At 38.0% G+C, this 15,930-nt stretch overlaps 1 protein-coding gene across 3 annotated transcripts in view; it reads left to right on the top strand.

Moving 5' to 3' along the window:
- TTC28 (tetratricopeptide repeat domain 28) overlaps positions 1 to 15,930 on the top strand; it is a 648,733-nt gene that overhangs the window by 220,825 nt on the left and 411,978 nt on the right. The gene's annotated exons all lie outside the window — the stretch shown is intronic.

The raw sequence follows: 15,930 nt of genomic DNA, 5'->3' as shown, positions 1-15,930 counted from the left end.
TGCTACCATTCCATTGGTCAAAGCAAGTCAGAGTGGGAGGGGACTACAAAGATTCAGGACAAAGTGGAGTGAATTCAGGAAAGCCATTCATCGAGTTCATTGATGCAATCAATCCAACGCAAATGCTGTAAATGATTTTCTCTTGCATTTTGTTTGAATTAGAATCCAAATAAAGTTCACACATTATGATTAGTTACTGTTTCTAGATTCTTCCTCCTTTACTTTTTTACCTTGTATTTTATTTTTTAAAAGAAATTTGGGAATTTCTAATAAATATTGAGAAGGCCAACGTGACTGGAATGTAGTAATGGGGGATTGAATGATAGGCAAGGTTTGGAGGGTATAGGCTAATTCATTCAGTGCCTTGGGCAGCCATGTTGGGTTTGGAGCTGGGGAATGACATGATAGATTTATGTTTTTTTTTTTTTTTAAATTAAATCTTAAGAAGCTACATATTTATTTATTTATTTATTTATTTTTAATTAATTAATTTATTTTTGGCTGCATTGGGTCTGCGCTGCTGCGTGCGGGCCTTCTCCAGTTGCGGCAAGTGGGGGCCACTCTTCATCGCGGTGCGTGGGCCTCTCACTATTGCGGCCCCTCTTGTTGCCGAGCACAGGCTCCAGACGCGCAGGCTCAGCAGCTGTGGCTCACGGGCCCAGTTGCTCCGCGGCATGTGGGATCTTCCCAGACCAGGGCTTGAACCCGTGTCCCCTGCATCGGCAGGCAGACTCCCAACCACTGCGCCACCAGGGAAGCCCGATTTATGTTTTATCTTGTTTTTGGTAAGTCCAAGTTACATTTACATGCAGTAAAATACACAGATGAGTTTTGACAAATGTGTACACTCATGTAATCACTACCCCAATCAAGGTATCAAACATTTCCATTACTGCAACAAGTGCCCTCTTGCAGCTTTGCTGTCAATCTCTTTTCCATTCTAGCGACCACTGATCTGATTTCTATTATCATAGATTAGTTGTACCTGTTCCAGAACTTCGTATCAGTGGAATCATACTAATATCATAGTTTTGTATCTGTCTCCTTTCACTCAGCATAATGTCTGTACTGTGCAATCATCTATGTTGTTTCAAGCATTAGCAAATTCATTTATTTTTATTGCTATGTGATATGTAATGGTTTGATTATACCACAGTTTATTTATTTACCAGTTGATGGACATTTGAGTTGTTTCCAGCTTTCTGATTATTATGAATAAAGTTGCTATGAACATTTGTATACAAACAAGTCTTTTTGTGAACATATTTTCATTTTTCTTGAACAGATACTTAAAAGTGGAATTGCTGAATCATATGGTTTAGTATATTTCAATTTTATAAGAAACTGTCAAACTGCTTTTCAACATTGTACCACCTCATTACAATCAAGGAAATGCAAATTAAGACCACAGTGAGATACTGTGTTCACCTACTAGATTGATAGAAGTGCCATTTAACACAATTTTGCAGGGGATGATTATCATGAGGAACTGTTATACCTTGCTAGTGCGAATATTAACTGGTATAACTGATTTTTAAAACCGTTTGGCAATATTTTGAAAGTTTAAACTTCATACTCTACAACTCCTAGGTAGAGAAACTCTTATACAAGTGTACTAGGAGCTGTGCATTAGAATTTTGTGAGTAACACTGTTTACAATAGCAAAGAGACAGGAAACTACCCAAGTGTCCTTTGACAGGATAAAGGATAAATTGTGCATAGTCACACATTACAGTATTATACATTAGGGAAAGTGAATGAACTACAATTATATGCATCATTGGTAAAGTTAATAAACAAGCAAAACTAAATAATATTTTGTTCAGGCATGATGTGATAAAACTGTGTCAAAAAAGGCAAGGAAATGATAAATACAGCAGTAAGATATTTCCTCAGGCAGGAGGGAGGTAGAGGGAGGTAGATGGAATGGTGGAGGTAGGTGCAAATTATTGGCAATGTTCTGGTCTTGGATTGCTTTATAACTAAAATATAATTGTCAGTATAGCTCTTGGTATATCAAACATTTAAATGATCATACAAATTAAACAAGTACTCTGGCTTTTGTGTAGAAGAATAGATTATAATGAGGCAAAGGAAGAACTGATTTCATTCAAATCAGAATTTGTTGCAACTATTGCAGGAAAAAACTAGTTCATGCCTTTTACTTGGAAGGGGATACTGTATTTGACAGGAGTGGACAGGCTTGGCAACCCATCCTGAACACTATGGTTCTTAGGTTAGTGATTCCCCATTCATACTTCAGTGTGTAGGTCCAAATTTCCATTAAATCGGCATTTAGAAATGTGGAAACAATGTATTTAAAGTACATTTATAGCATTAATTCATAATTTATTAATTCATTTAGTGTCTGAGTGGCATCTCCTTTATTACAGCATTTATGTTATCACTTGGAATATAAATAAGAATAAACCTTTATTGATGGATTGATTAACTTAGCCTGATTCTATACATGTATAAGAGCCAACCCCCCAAAATAGTATTTTACTTTGCAATTTAAGCCCCTGTCTCCTGCTCTCTCCTCCCTTTCTTACTTTCTCTCTGCTGCATAGCTGTTGTCAAAGGATTTCCCTTTATCATCATTTGGGGAATGTATTTGCTTCTTACCTTTTTGGATCTTCTTTTCCCTGGGTCCCATCATCTTTTTTGGTTTATTCTCTCATTTTGGTAGAGCATGCTCTTCAGTACCTTCCTAAGAAAGGGAGCACAAGAGATATATTTTACTCTCACAATTAATTTAGTTCTAGTTTAGAAATTATTTTCCCTCAGAATTCTTAAGGCATTGATTCTTTGCTATCTAGTTTTCATTGTTGCAACTGCAAAGTCCAGTACTATTCTGATTCCTGATTCTTTGTTTGAAAGCTGGTTTTTTTTCCTCTCTCTCCTTAGAAGCTTGTAAGATCTTTTCTTTATCCCCAGCATTCTGCGGTTTTACAACAAAATGCCTTAATGTGGATCTGTTTTTTTTTTTTTTTAATTTTTTTTTTATAGCTACTTTTATTTTTATTTGTTTATTTATTTTTGGCTGTGCTGGGTCTTCGGTTCATGCGAGGGCTTTCTCTAGTTGCGGCAAGTGGGGGCCACTCTTCATCGCGGTGCGCGGGCCTCTCACTATCGCGGCCTCTCCCGTTGCGGGGCACAGGCTCCAGACGCGCAGGCTCAGTAGTTGTGGCTCACGGGCCTAGTTGCTCCGCGGCATGTGGGATCTTCCCAGACCAGGGCTCGAACCCGTGTCCCCTGCATTAGCAGGCAGATTCTCAACCACTGCGCCACCAGGGAAGCCCAATGTGGATCTGTTTTGATTCTCTGTGTTCAGGTAAATTTTTACAGAACTTACAGACATGTAGTTTGACAGTTTACCTCTTTCTAGTTCTTTCTATTCTCTCTTCCTAGAATTTCTGTTACTGGGATTTTGAACCTCATGGGCCTGCCATTTAATTTTCTTGCTTTTTATTTTCCTCCTAATTTCATTATTTTTTCATTTTGCTGTACTTTCTGGGACATCTCCTCTACCTTACCTTTCAAATCTTCTATTGAGTATTTCATTTCTGTTATCATATTTTTAATTTCAAAAATTCCTTTTTAAAAAATTGAGATGTAATTCACATACCATAAAATCCACCAATTAAAAAATGTATAATGCAGTGGTTTTTAGTTTACTCACTAGGTTGTGCAACCATTGTCGCTTTCTAATTTCAGAACATTTTCATTATTCCAAAAGAAACCCCTACCCATGAGTCAGTCTCTATTCCCCTTACTCCCCAACCCCTGGCAACCACTAATCTGCTTTCTGCTTCTATGGATTTGCCTATTGTGGACATTATCATGTAAGTGGAATCATATAACATGTGAATTTTTATTTCCCGTATTTTTCACTTAGCATAATCTTTTCAGGGTCAATTCATGTTGTAGTGGGTATATATGTCCATTTTCCTCCTGAATGTTCTTTTTTAAGTACATCCTATTCTTGTTTCATTCAAGCAATATTTTCTCTTATTATCTTTAAGGGTATTAATGGTAACTTTTTGGAAATTTTATCTATGTGCATATTCTTTAATTTCTCCAAGTTACTTTCTGTTTGTTTTGGTGTCTGCTTTTTATATGAGATGATTTTCTCAAAAATGTCTACCATCCTTATTTTTCTGCTTAGATTTAAGACTGAGGTACAATAAAACTTAATGGAAGCTCTCTAAGCAAGGGTGAGACTGACTGTGCTTTTCATCACATGGTGATCTGACTAGATAGAATTCCTTTGGGTCTTTTTCCCCCTTCTTGCGTGTAGTCAGATTCTCCAGCACCAGCTCTTCCATTTTTCTGTCTGAGGATTTATGTTTGGCTGCCTGTCAGTGTTCTGAGAGCCAAACATATAAGCCTATAATTCAGCCACATATTTTTAGTATGGAACCCTCCAACCATGCCTGTTATCTCTCAGCCCAGAGATCTCTGTTTTCCTTTATCCAGGCTTCTGCCAGAAGAGAGAGGAGCAGTCATCTGGAAATGTAACTGCTTCTTAAATAGACTTTCAACCTATCTTTTGCTTTCTAGCTTGTCTTCATCTCAGCTTCCAGAGGTACATGGTTCTGCTACTTCCTGAGCTTGATAGAGATTCTGCAGTATAAATTGGCTTTTCTCAGTGGCTTAAGTTTCGGTTCTGTCAAGTCGGTTACCACTTGTCCATCTGCTTTCTAGCTTTTAAAACTTTGCTGTTTTTGCCTCATCTTCTGATCTTTTATTTCCATTGTGAGTTTATGCCATTTATAAAATCCTTTTAATGTCATTTTAGTGGAATTTTAGAAGAGAGGAGACCTAAATGCTTATGTTTAATCCACCATGTTTAACTAGTAGTAATTATTTTAGCAGAGTATTAGGAGTATTAACTAGCTAGGGCTGCCATAACAAAGTATCATAGACTGAATGGCTTAAACAACAGAAATTTATTTTCTCGCTGTTCTGGAGGGTAGAAATCCAAGATCAAGGTGCCAGTAGGATTGATTTCTTCTGAGACTTCTCTCCTTGGCTTGTAAATGGCGGTCTTCTCCTTCTGTCTTCACATGGCCTTTACTCTGTGGGTGTCTGGTATCTGTGTTCTAATCTCCTCTTACAAGAACACTAGTCATGGACTTCCCTGGTGGCAGTGGTTAAGAATCCACCTGCCAATGCACGGGACGTGGGTTCGAGCCCTGGTCCAGGAAGATCCCACATGCTGTGGAGCAACTAAGCCCGTGCGCCACAACTTCTGAGCCTGCGCTGTAGAGCCCGTGAGCCACAACTACTGAAGCCTGTGCGCCTAGAGCCCGTGCTCTGCAACAAGAGAAGCCACTGCAGTGAGAACCCTGCGCACCGGTCACTGCAGCTAGGGAAAGCCCACATGCAGCAACGCAGACCCAACGCAGCCAACAAATAAATAAATAAATAAACAAACAAACAAACAAACGAACACTAGTCATATTGGATAAGGGCCCACCCATATGACCTCATTTTAGCTTAATTACCTCTTTAAAGATTCTGTCTCCAAATACAGTCACATTCTGAGGTGCTGGGAGTTAGGACTTCAATATATGAATTCAGTCCATAGTAAGAATATTTTTGACATTTATTAAGTGAATTGATTTTAGTACTTTCAGCCTGTATTCCTTTTCATTAAAAAAAAAAAATTATTTATTTATTTGTTTGGCTGTGCCCGGTCTTAGTTGCAGCATGCGGGTCTTTAGCTGCGGCATGTGAACTCTTAGTTGTGGCATGTGGCGGTCTAGTTCCCTGACCAGGGATCGAACCTGGACCCCCTACATTGGGAGCACGGAGTCTTAGCCACTGGACCACCAGGGAAGTCCCACCTTTTCATTTTTATTTCATTATAATGTAAAGAAATGTTTTATGTTTATAGGAATAATTATGGGTCACTTTCTCTTTTTATTTTTTGGTTATGCTTTCCCCAAGCACAATGAGATTAGTAATGTTTTAGCTAAGGCTCTTTTGCCATTCTTTTGCAAGGATTAGACACTCACCCAAGCTAGCTTAAATAGGGTGTTTCTGTTGAGAAGTCTAAAGACATTCTGATTCTAAATCCTTTCTTCTTGACTCTTTAATATCTTCCTTTCTCTCAAGCTTATAAGATATTGAGTGTTCTGAAATTTCTGATGTGATGCCTTGATGTGAGTATATTTTCATCCATTGCATTGGGTATTTGGTGGGCTTTGTCAATCTCCAAATTAATATCCTTTGGAATTTTCTTGAATCATTTCTTTGATGATTTCCTCCCCCTGTTTTCTTTACTCTCCTTTGCTGGAATGTTTGTTATGCAGATATTGGCACTTCTGGACTGGTAATTTTTTCCCTTATCTTTTCTCTCTTGCTTTCAAATTTTTTTCCTTTTCATTATATTTGTGGAGAGACTTTCCTAGGTTTTATCGTATTACTGTCCTCCTAGTGAGTCCTTAATTTTTATTATATATTTAATTTCTAAGAGTTCTTTTTGATCCTCTGTAGTGTGTGTGTTTTTTAAGTAACCTGTTCTTATTTCGTGGTTGCAGTTTCTCTTTTTATATATTTGGGGTTACACACACACACATTTTCTTTTTGTTAAAATGTGGTAGTCTACAAACACAAAGTGTACAAAACAAGGTGTATAATTTATCACCAAGCAAACACCTGTGAAGCAACCACCCAAGATAAGTAATAGAATGCACTTTTTCTGTCCTCTCCTTTTGACCTCCTATCCCCTGTAAGGATTATTTCTTCACTACTTGAGGCTCATAACCCCCACTGATAAAAGAATAAACTATACAAGTCAGTCTTTACCATTATTCTATATAAAGAGAATAGTAGCCATTTAACCTAAGAAATGTCATTGCACTAAAAAAAAAAAAAAAAAAAACAAAGAGTGATAGGGACATCAGGAAGGAAATAATCCAGGGTGGAGAATTGGAACATGAATGGTAGATATGATATTGATATAAATTAATAAAGGAATGATAGATATAAATGTTTCTTAGTTGGTTAGAGTATGGTATTGTATTTGGGGCTTTAATTATGTATATAGGAAAAGCAGAATCTTTGAAGAAAGGTTTTAGATATTAACTTGTGTCATTCATTTATCAAACATATCAATTATTAAGCACTGAAGACTCAAAGATGCTTTGAGCACAGTCACTGCCCTCCAGAGGCTCAAAGAGGCTCTGTGACTTCAAATGGACCTTTCTTTAAAAGGTAGATCCTAATAGAGATCAGAACACGAAGCATTAAGTTTTTACCCTAGCAAAAGAGTTGTATCTGAGACTAGCCTGGCAAGAGATTGGAATATTATGTTAATGTTCCCAATGTTCTTTCTCAGAACACAGAAATCACACTTCACTGATTCTAAGGTTCAGTGGATTAGAGGAAAATCTTAAACCCAGGAAGATTAATTCAAATCCTGTATTAACCTATTTGATCATTTCACAGTATTACTAGGTAATTTGTAATTAGTGACAAGCATTTAGAGTTCATGAATAATCCTGTTTGGGTGATTGCTCCCCTGTTCTGACCTTCCATGCTCCCTGTTGTTTCCAGGAAATAAATGAGCACGTTAGTTATCTGTTGTTCAGGAATTCTGCTTTTTCTTCACTAAATGATACAATATCTTCCCAATTTATGTTAAGCATGTATTTTCTCCCCCAGGTCTTTTCTTTTGTCAGCGACTCCTTTCTAGGTAAGTATATCTTTATTTCCCATGATTTTTAGCTGTAGCATTTCAACCTAGATTAGGTTTCTGTTATGTTAGGATTTTGTTTTTCTGCATCACTAATCAAACAGTTTCTAATGACATCGTTCTTTTCATGTGAGTTGAAGATTGAATACTAGGAATTTCAGCACTACAAAGACCTATCCCATAAAGGTACTGCAAGGAAAGATAACACTTTTAGGAGAAAGAGCTATTCATACATACCATTAAAAAGGTAAATACAGACTGATAGACTAATAATTATTCACAGAAGTACAACTTTCCAAGCTTTGAAAAATGAAAGGATTGTTTCTCATTGTTGCAAATGGAAAACTGCTTCTCTCATTCTACTGAAATTTAGTGATTCATGTTGGGATAGTATAATTTCTGTACTGAGCTTTTAAAATAGGTTTCATTTTTGAAGCACATTTTGGTTTCTCTGTTGATCTTCTAAATCTGTAGGCCTTAGGCTGAAATGTGGGGAAAATCTGCTCATATCATCTCCAGCTTTTGCGTCTAACCTTCTCTAGGTACCCACTTCTCTTACACTGTTCTCTACTTGCTAAAACCTTTTTCATTGCTAGTGTGTAAGTTTTTCCCACACCGACAACCAGTTCTCTGATTATCCAGACACCAACTGAGGGTCCAACAATTCATTTCATTTCTGAACTAACTGCCTGGAGTTAGTGTAGACCCCACAAGGTTAAGGGCTCAGTTTCACAAAAGTCACCTCAGACACCACTTGCAAGTCCTGGTTTGCCACCTGTACTTCTGACTAACTGACTATAAATCAGGGATTCCATGACCCTTCCTCAGGTTTGATAATTTGCTATAACAGCTCACACAACTCAGGGAAACAGTTTATGGAAGAAATGCATTGGGCAAGATATGGTGGGAGGGGCACAGTGCTTCCCAGGGGCACTCTCTGGGTGTGCCACCCTTACAGTACCTCAGTGTATTCACCAACCCAGAAGCTCTCAGAACCTTACCATTTAGCGTTTTTATGGAGGTTTCATTAGGTAGGCATGTTTGATTAAATCATCTGCCCCTGGTGATTAACTCAACCTCCAGTGCTTTTCCCCTCCCTAGAGGTCAGAGGGTGGGGCTGAAAGCTCTAACCCTCTAATCACATCTTGGTCTTTCTGAAGACCAGGGCCCAGCGAACAGTCATCTCATTAGCATACAAAAGACACTCTTTGGGAGGCATTGGAGGTTCATAGGTAGAATTTTCGCCTCCCAAAGACACTCTCACCACTGCAGAGATACCAAGGGTTTTAGGAACTTTGTGCCAGGGACCAAAGACAAAGACCAAATGTATATTTCTTATTGTATCACAGCCACCTTACTGAATTTTGCCTTTTTAGATGCTGCTTTACTTTCCAGCCTTTTACAAGTTCCTTCTTGCAAACGTAACTTTTCTTTGTCCTATTTCTTTAGGGCCAAATATAAACTTTGTTACATTATTTTGTTGACAAATCCATGTTGATGTGTTCAGTTGATGCAATTATATTGGGGAATTCCACTTTCAGGTAAAAAGAGAGTTTCATTTTAAAGCAAGGCCTTTTGGAGATAATACCTAAAGCTACAAGAGTGACTACTGGGGTGGAGATTTGGGACACTGTTTTCAACCTTGTGGCAAATACATTTTTATCTGGAGACCGTGCATTATGGCTCTTTTCAAATTATACTGCATAGCTTCTTATACTTTACTTTATTGGCCCTCTTTACATCTTAACTAAGCCTCTGGTTGGCTTAAGCAAAATGTTGTTTCATTGTAGTGAAACACTGGTTTCATTGTAGTGAAACACTGGTGTTTTGTGGAACCTAATGGCAAGATGTGCGGTCTAGGCCACTTGAAGGAATAAAATAGGAAGCAGTTAGAACTCAGGCATCCATTTTCCCAGACTCTTTGTCTAGGGCCACATGGTCTCTGTATTAATTTCCTGTGGCTGCTGTAACAAATTACCACACAGTGGCTTAAACAATAAATTTATTCTCTTAAAGTGTGGGGGCTCAAAGGGAACCCTCTTGCACCGTTGGTGGGAATGTAAACTGATACAGCCACTATGGAGAAAAGTATGGAGGTTCCTTAAAAAACTAAAAATAGAACTACCATATGACCCAGCGATCCCACTACTGGGCAGATACCCAGAGAAAACCATAATTCAGAAAGACACATGCACCCCAATGTTCATTGCAGCACTATTTACAATAGCCAGGTCGTGGAAGCAACCTAAATGCCCATCGACAGACGAATGGATAAAGAAGATGTGGTACACATATACAATGGAATATTACTCAGCCATAAAAGGAACGAAATTGGGTCATTTGTAGAGACGTGAATGGACCTAGAGACTGTCATACAGAGTGAAGTAAGTCAGAAAGAGGAAAACAAATATCGTATATTAACGCATATTTGTGGAATCTAGAAAAATGGTACAGATGAACCAGTTTGCAAGGCAGAAATAGAGACACAGATGTAGAGAACAAACATATGGACACCAAGGGGGGGAAGAGGGGGTGGGATGAATTGGGAGATTGGGATTAACATATATACACTAATATGTATAAAATAGATAACTAATAAGAACATGCTGTATAGCACAGGGAATGCTATTGCACTTCGCTGTACAGTAGAAACTAACACAACATTGTAAAACAACTATACCCCAATTAAAAAAAAAAGTGTGGAGGCTCAGAAGTCCAAAAACACTTTCACTGGGCTCAAATCAAGGTGTTGTCAGGGCCGTGTTTCCTCTGGAGGCTTAGGAGAGAATCTGTTTCCTTGCCTTTTCCACCTTCTAGAGCTATATTTCTTGTATTCCTGGCTCACATCCCTTTCCTCCATCTTCAAAGCAGCATGACATCTTTCTTCAGTTGTCACATGGCCTTCTTCTTCTGTAGAAAAATCTCCCTCTGCCTCTCTCTTATAAGGGCACTTGTAATTATATTTAGGGCCTACCTGGATAAACCAGGGTACTCTCTCCAGCTCAAGATCCTTAACTTGATCACATCTGCAAAGTACTTTTTGCCATATAACATAATTTTCACAAGTTCCATGGATTAGGCCCTGGATATCTTTGGGAGCTATTATTTAGTTTACCAGTCTCTAATCACTCCTGCTCTATCTGCAGCTGTTCATGCTGCTCTATATTTTCTGAAGACCACCTTCTCTGTTTTGGCCTGCCAGGTACCAAGCATATCTAACCCACAATGGCAGCCTTAGGTCCTGAGTTCACAGGAGAATCGTCCAGATGATTAGGATAGGCCAGGAATAGGATAGACTAATAGGATAGTAGACCAGACTAATAGGATAGTAGGTAATAGAATTGAGTATTGATTCCAGATTCCTACAAGGTAGTTTGAAGCCCTGACTTGGTCAGATGTCCAACACTGGTCCAGCTTCCTATGGCCAGGGGGTGCAGAACAAACACAGCTTCAGACTCTCAATCCTATTGATAAGGTGCAGTTCTCAGAGAAAGAAGGATAAGTAGGGTACCTAAATTGAGGTTGTTAATTAAATTATAACTAAAGACAGAATAATTGCATGTTCTTGAAAATCATAATTGGAGTGCTTTGACTGTACCAAGAAGGATGAATTCTAACAAGAAATAATAGATTTCTTAGTGAGTTTTATCCCTTTGCTCTCAAAGCCAAATGAGAGACAGACCTGCAATTGTGACCCTCAACATAGCATAAGAGGTAAACTCTTATATGTATTAAAGAAGTAGAGGAAGAAAGAAATGATAATCCAAAGTTGGAGGAGAGATAGGACCCATAGACAGAGATTTAGATAGTTGTGTGTCTTTACTATTTATATTTCCCCTGAGATTGCTGATTTCAAATAGCTTTTCCCATGACTCAAATAGGTAGATACTGTGGGTCTTGGGATTGCACCCCGGGCCTCTCCTTGTTGCATTGTGAACCTGAAGATACCCCCCCACCCCACCTTAACTGCTCCCACCATTTGTAGAGCAGCTGCAGATTTGCCATGGGGATTCAGCTTCTTCTCTGAGAGGATTGTGTCTGTTGCCCCCCACCCTGCCCCACCCCCCAATCATGTTCACATCTTTGAGGATATTTTCCTTTTGGACACACCATCATATTTTCGTAACATTCTTACTTTGTCCCTTATTTCTCTAAAATAAACAGGTCTTTTCTGAGCTCTTTCAGATTTCTTTCATTTTAGGATATAACAAAAATTCTAAGCTTGTGAATGCTTAAGGCGCATCTTTATTTTATATCCACTTGTCATGTATAGTTCCTAACACGACAGTTCCATACTGAAAACCAATTGAGAATCCATTAATTGCTGGCACTTGAGGTATAAGAAAATGACCGTATTCAACAGTATATTGTTAGTCTAGAAACAAATTGCTACCACAGCTGCCTTACTGAATAGACTCACATGATGTGTCTGGTTGGAACTAGATGCCAACAGATCAATAAGTATAGAGTTATTATAATACTTGAAAATCAGTATTAGAATTTAACAAATAAAGCTTTGGTTTTATAATTTTTATTGAATTTTTGACAATGTCAGATATTAGTGTGGATTTTTCTTTAAAAGATGGAATGGGATTTATACTAGTAAAATATGTAAGTCTCATTTTTGGTAGGGGGTGTTAATTTTTCACAAACAGAATAAAATGCCCATTTTCAAAATTGTCTTCCTAATGTGTTCTAAGTTAAAGTAATAGTTGCCTCTTCACATCCTCCTAATATATTACTTAGCAAGGTTACAGCAGATGTTGGCATAGGTGGATATTGGATGTGAGAATGCTGATTATGGGAAGTGGGGAAAAATAAGAATAAAGGGGTTATGCTAGGAAACTAATGAAGGGTGAGGGGTGGGTCCTGCCAAAGCCTGGGCACCCGTAAAGTACAGAAGATGTGGGTGCTGACCCACGAGTATATGCAGAGTGCTAGTCTCTAAAACCATCTGGCTTAATGCATTTATATGAGCAAATTAGAGATGTAAATGTGGCCATGCAGGATTAATCACACACTGTGCTGCTCTTTGCTAGTCTTAGTGCCAAATCACATTTCACATTCTTGGTACTCTGTATGATTTCTTTAGATTTATTACTTTTGTTTGGTATGCCATCTTTTATATACCATTGATGCTTTACAGTGGAATTTTTTGATGTCTGTACCTGCAACATGGCGGAAAGATCTCAAGGGGAAAGAAGAAACAGAGAGCATCAAATCAGCATTGTTTTATTTCCTTCCATTGCTCAAATGCTATTTAAAATCCTTGGGAAATTTACTGCTGTGTCTAAGTTAAGAATCTCTTGGCATTCTCAATATAACCCTGTACATTCTGGTATTTTTCTTTCTTTTTTTTCCCCCAGCTTTATTGAGGTATAATTGACATATAACATTGTGTAAACACATATACTGCAAAATGATTACCACCATAGGTCACATGATTACCGTTTTTTTTCTTGTGATGAGAATATTTAAGATTTACTCTCTTAGCAACCTTCAATTATATAATACAGTATTATTAACTATAATCACCATGATGTACATTAGATCCCAGAACTTACTCATATTATAACTGAAAGTTTGTATGCTTTATATTTTTCTAGTTGATATTCTTCATGCCAAGAGTTGGGAGACTTTTGATTGAGAAAATGAAATTGACTTGCCTGAGGTCTTAAGTCCTGGTGCTCAGAAACAACAAAATGTGATCATCACTGAGGCAGAAATTGCTAGCTCTTCCCCAGTATTCACTTCCTTTTTTTTTTTCCGTTATTAAATGGAATAAACTCTGCCGTTATTAACTGGACCTTTGGCCACTCAGAATAAAGACTACTCAACGTCATAGCTAGTGTGTATTCATGAAACTAAATTCTGGCCTGTGGGATGTAATCAGAAGTGTCTAGTACAATTTCTAGGACATCTTTATAGGGAGAGATGTGCTTTTCTTGCTTTCTCCTTACTGATGGCTGGGATGTAGATATGATGGCTGGTGCTTAAGTAGCTATTTGAACTGTAATGAAAGCCATGTATTAAAGATTGGGGGAGGCAAGATAGGGGAATGGATTCTTGATGATAGTGGACATAATATATCAGCCGTGAACTTCTGATCTCTGGACTTTGTTTATATAGGAGAAGATTAAACTTCTCTCTTAGGTAAGCCACTGTTATTTTGAGTTATCTACTACCTGGAGCTAAATCTAACCCTGTCTAACATAATCATCCCAAGAGAAGACTTATTTTGTGCCTATTATAAACTTGGATAATTGACCATTTCTAGAATTTAGATATATATTTTTGAAAATTAAAAGTTAGCTTCTGGTTTTCTTCTCATTATTTATCTCTGACCTATTGTATTCCTGTAATTTTCCTACATGTAGAGTTCACCCTAATGATTGTGTTTCAGTAAGACAGCTGAAGAAAAATTTTTCTCCCAAATGAGAGAAACCAAAGTTTGTAAACCTAAGTCAGTAACCAGAAATGTAAATCTATGATGTTTTATAGTTCTGCTGATTATATATGATCATTGGACACAGAGGCACAGAGTAGCAGTAAGAAATTTGGGGGAGTCTATAAAATGGAAAGCATCTGGTGTGAAGTCTATAAAAGACTACAATATCAGGTCATTTCAAATTCTTTTGTGAGTTGAAATTTGGCTTAATATAAATGGCTTCCAAGTGATATTGCTTCCTTCTGTTCTGGAAGAGGATATTAAAGCAGTGAAGAATGCTGTAGTTCAGTTAGGTAGATGTAAAAATCCTGGGAGGGATCACCAGGTAAGTATCATCTCTTCCAGTGTTGAACATGAAGTGATAACAGGAGGAACTTAGAGGTCGTAGAAAAAGGAGAGATAAAGAATAAGTCCTGATACTGAAAGAGAAAGAGGATGTTTCATTTTAAATTCTGTTCTAAGGAATATACAAGCCTGAGGATTTTTTTCCCTTTTGAAGTGAGCAAATGAAGATCAATAAAATCTTATCATACACAAATTTAGTCTTTTTTCATAGATAGGAAAAATCTTTCCTAAAGAAAATTGAAAAGTAAGCATCATCAACAGATTATAAAAGATATGCACATAATCAGGAAAACAAAGGTGCTGATATGGTAAATTAGCATCTGGCTTATGGGGCTACATCCATGACATGGCTTTATTTTCCTATAATCACTTCCTTCAGCCACGTTCTGTCAAATCCCTCTTTCTGGGCAGATTCCCAGTTCCATAACTTTCTGTGTGCTTTGGGGTATTTAAAAAATTCCAATTTAAAACTCCAGTAGTATTTCCAGTTTAAAGTTCTTCCCTTCCCCTTTCTCCAGAGCCAGTGGCCCAGGCTTCATCATGAAATTTTTTTCCCCATCTCTTCTGGATATCTAGCTCTTCCAGTGTATTAGAAGGAAGGAAATGGAGAGTTTAATGTCTCTTACTTTACTGGTGCACTTGTAGCTCACTCACTGTTGATTGTTGCAGTTTCTCTGGTCACCGTTGGCAGGTGTACAAATGCTAGTTCTCTTATGGAAGCACATGTATGAGTATTTTGAAGGACACTTTAGGAACTTCTCCATCACAGTTTCTTAATATGAGAGACTAAGTTCCAGTTCTGTCTCTTCCAACCTCTCTCAGTGTCCATCTCTAGAGATATAATCTAAAGCCTCCTGCTACCGGAATCCCCTCGCCTCCAGGCAGTCCTCTTGGGTAGGGTATCCCAAGATACCTAAGATATCTTGGCAAGATATCCCAAGCCACCTTCTATGATACCTAATTTTGGAAGTTCTTGCATCTTTGCCATGCCAAACAATGGGAGTTTAAGCTATTCTATTGTTGCCCCCTTTCTGCTAGTTCTCTCAAATTATCGGGGCAGATCAACTATTCATTGCTTAACCTAGTAGTTCTTAGAGTGTAGTCCCTAGAGCAGCAGCAGCAGCACCTAGAAATTTGTGAGAGATGTAAATTCTTGGGCCTGGTGAGGCCCATTGGTCTGTGTTCTGATGTGCCTGAACAGCTGATTGGATTATCCAAATGGGGAATGAAATTCTCTTACCACAGGTACTCTCAGTGCTTAATCTTCTTGGAAGCCCCCAGCTCCACTTTGACTAGGGGTAGAGAAAGCCATAGGACTCCCCAGGTAACTTCTTGGAATTTCTAATGTTGTTAATGTTATTGTGTATACTGGAAAGGTAAGGGTGGGGAAAGCAGCTGCAGGAAGAGGAATATTATTTGCTATTATGCTGTA

The sequence above is a fragment of the Balaenoptera borealis genome (assembly GCF_965194805.1).
Source record: "Balaenoptera borealis genome assembly, chromosome: 14".
Lineage (NCBI taxonomy): Eukaryota > Metazoa > Chordata > Mammalia > Artiodactyla > Balaenopteridae > Balaenoptera > Balaenoptera borealis.
This window is presented reverse-complemented; position numbering and strand designations above follow the sequence as displayed.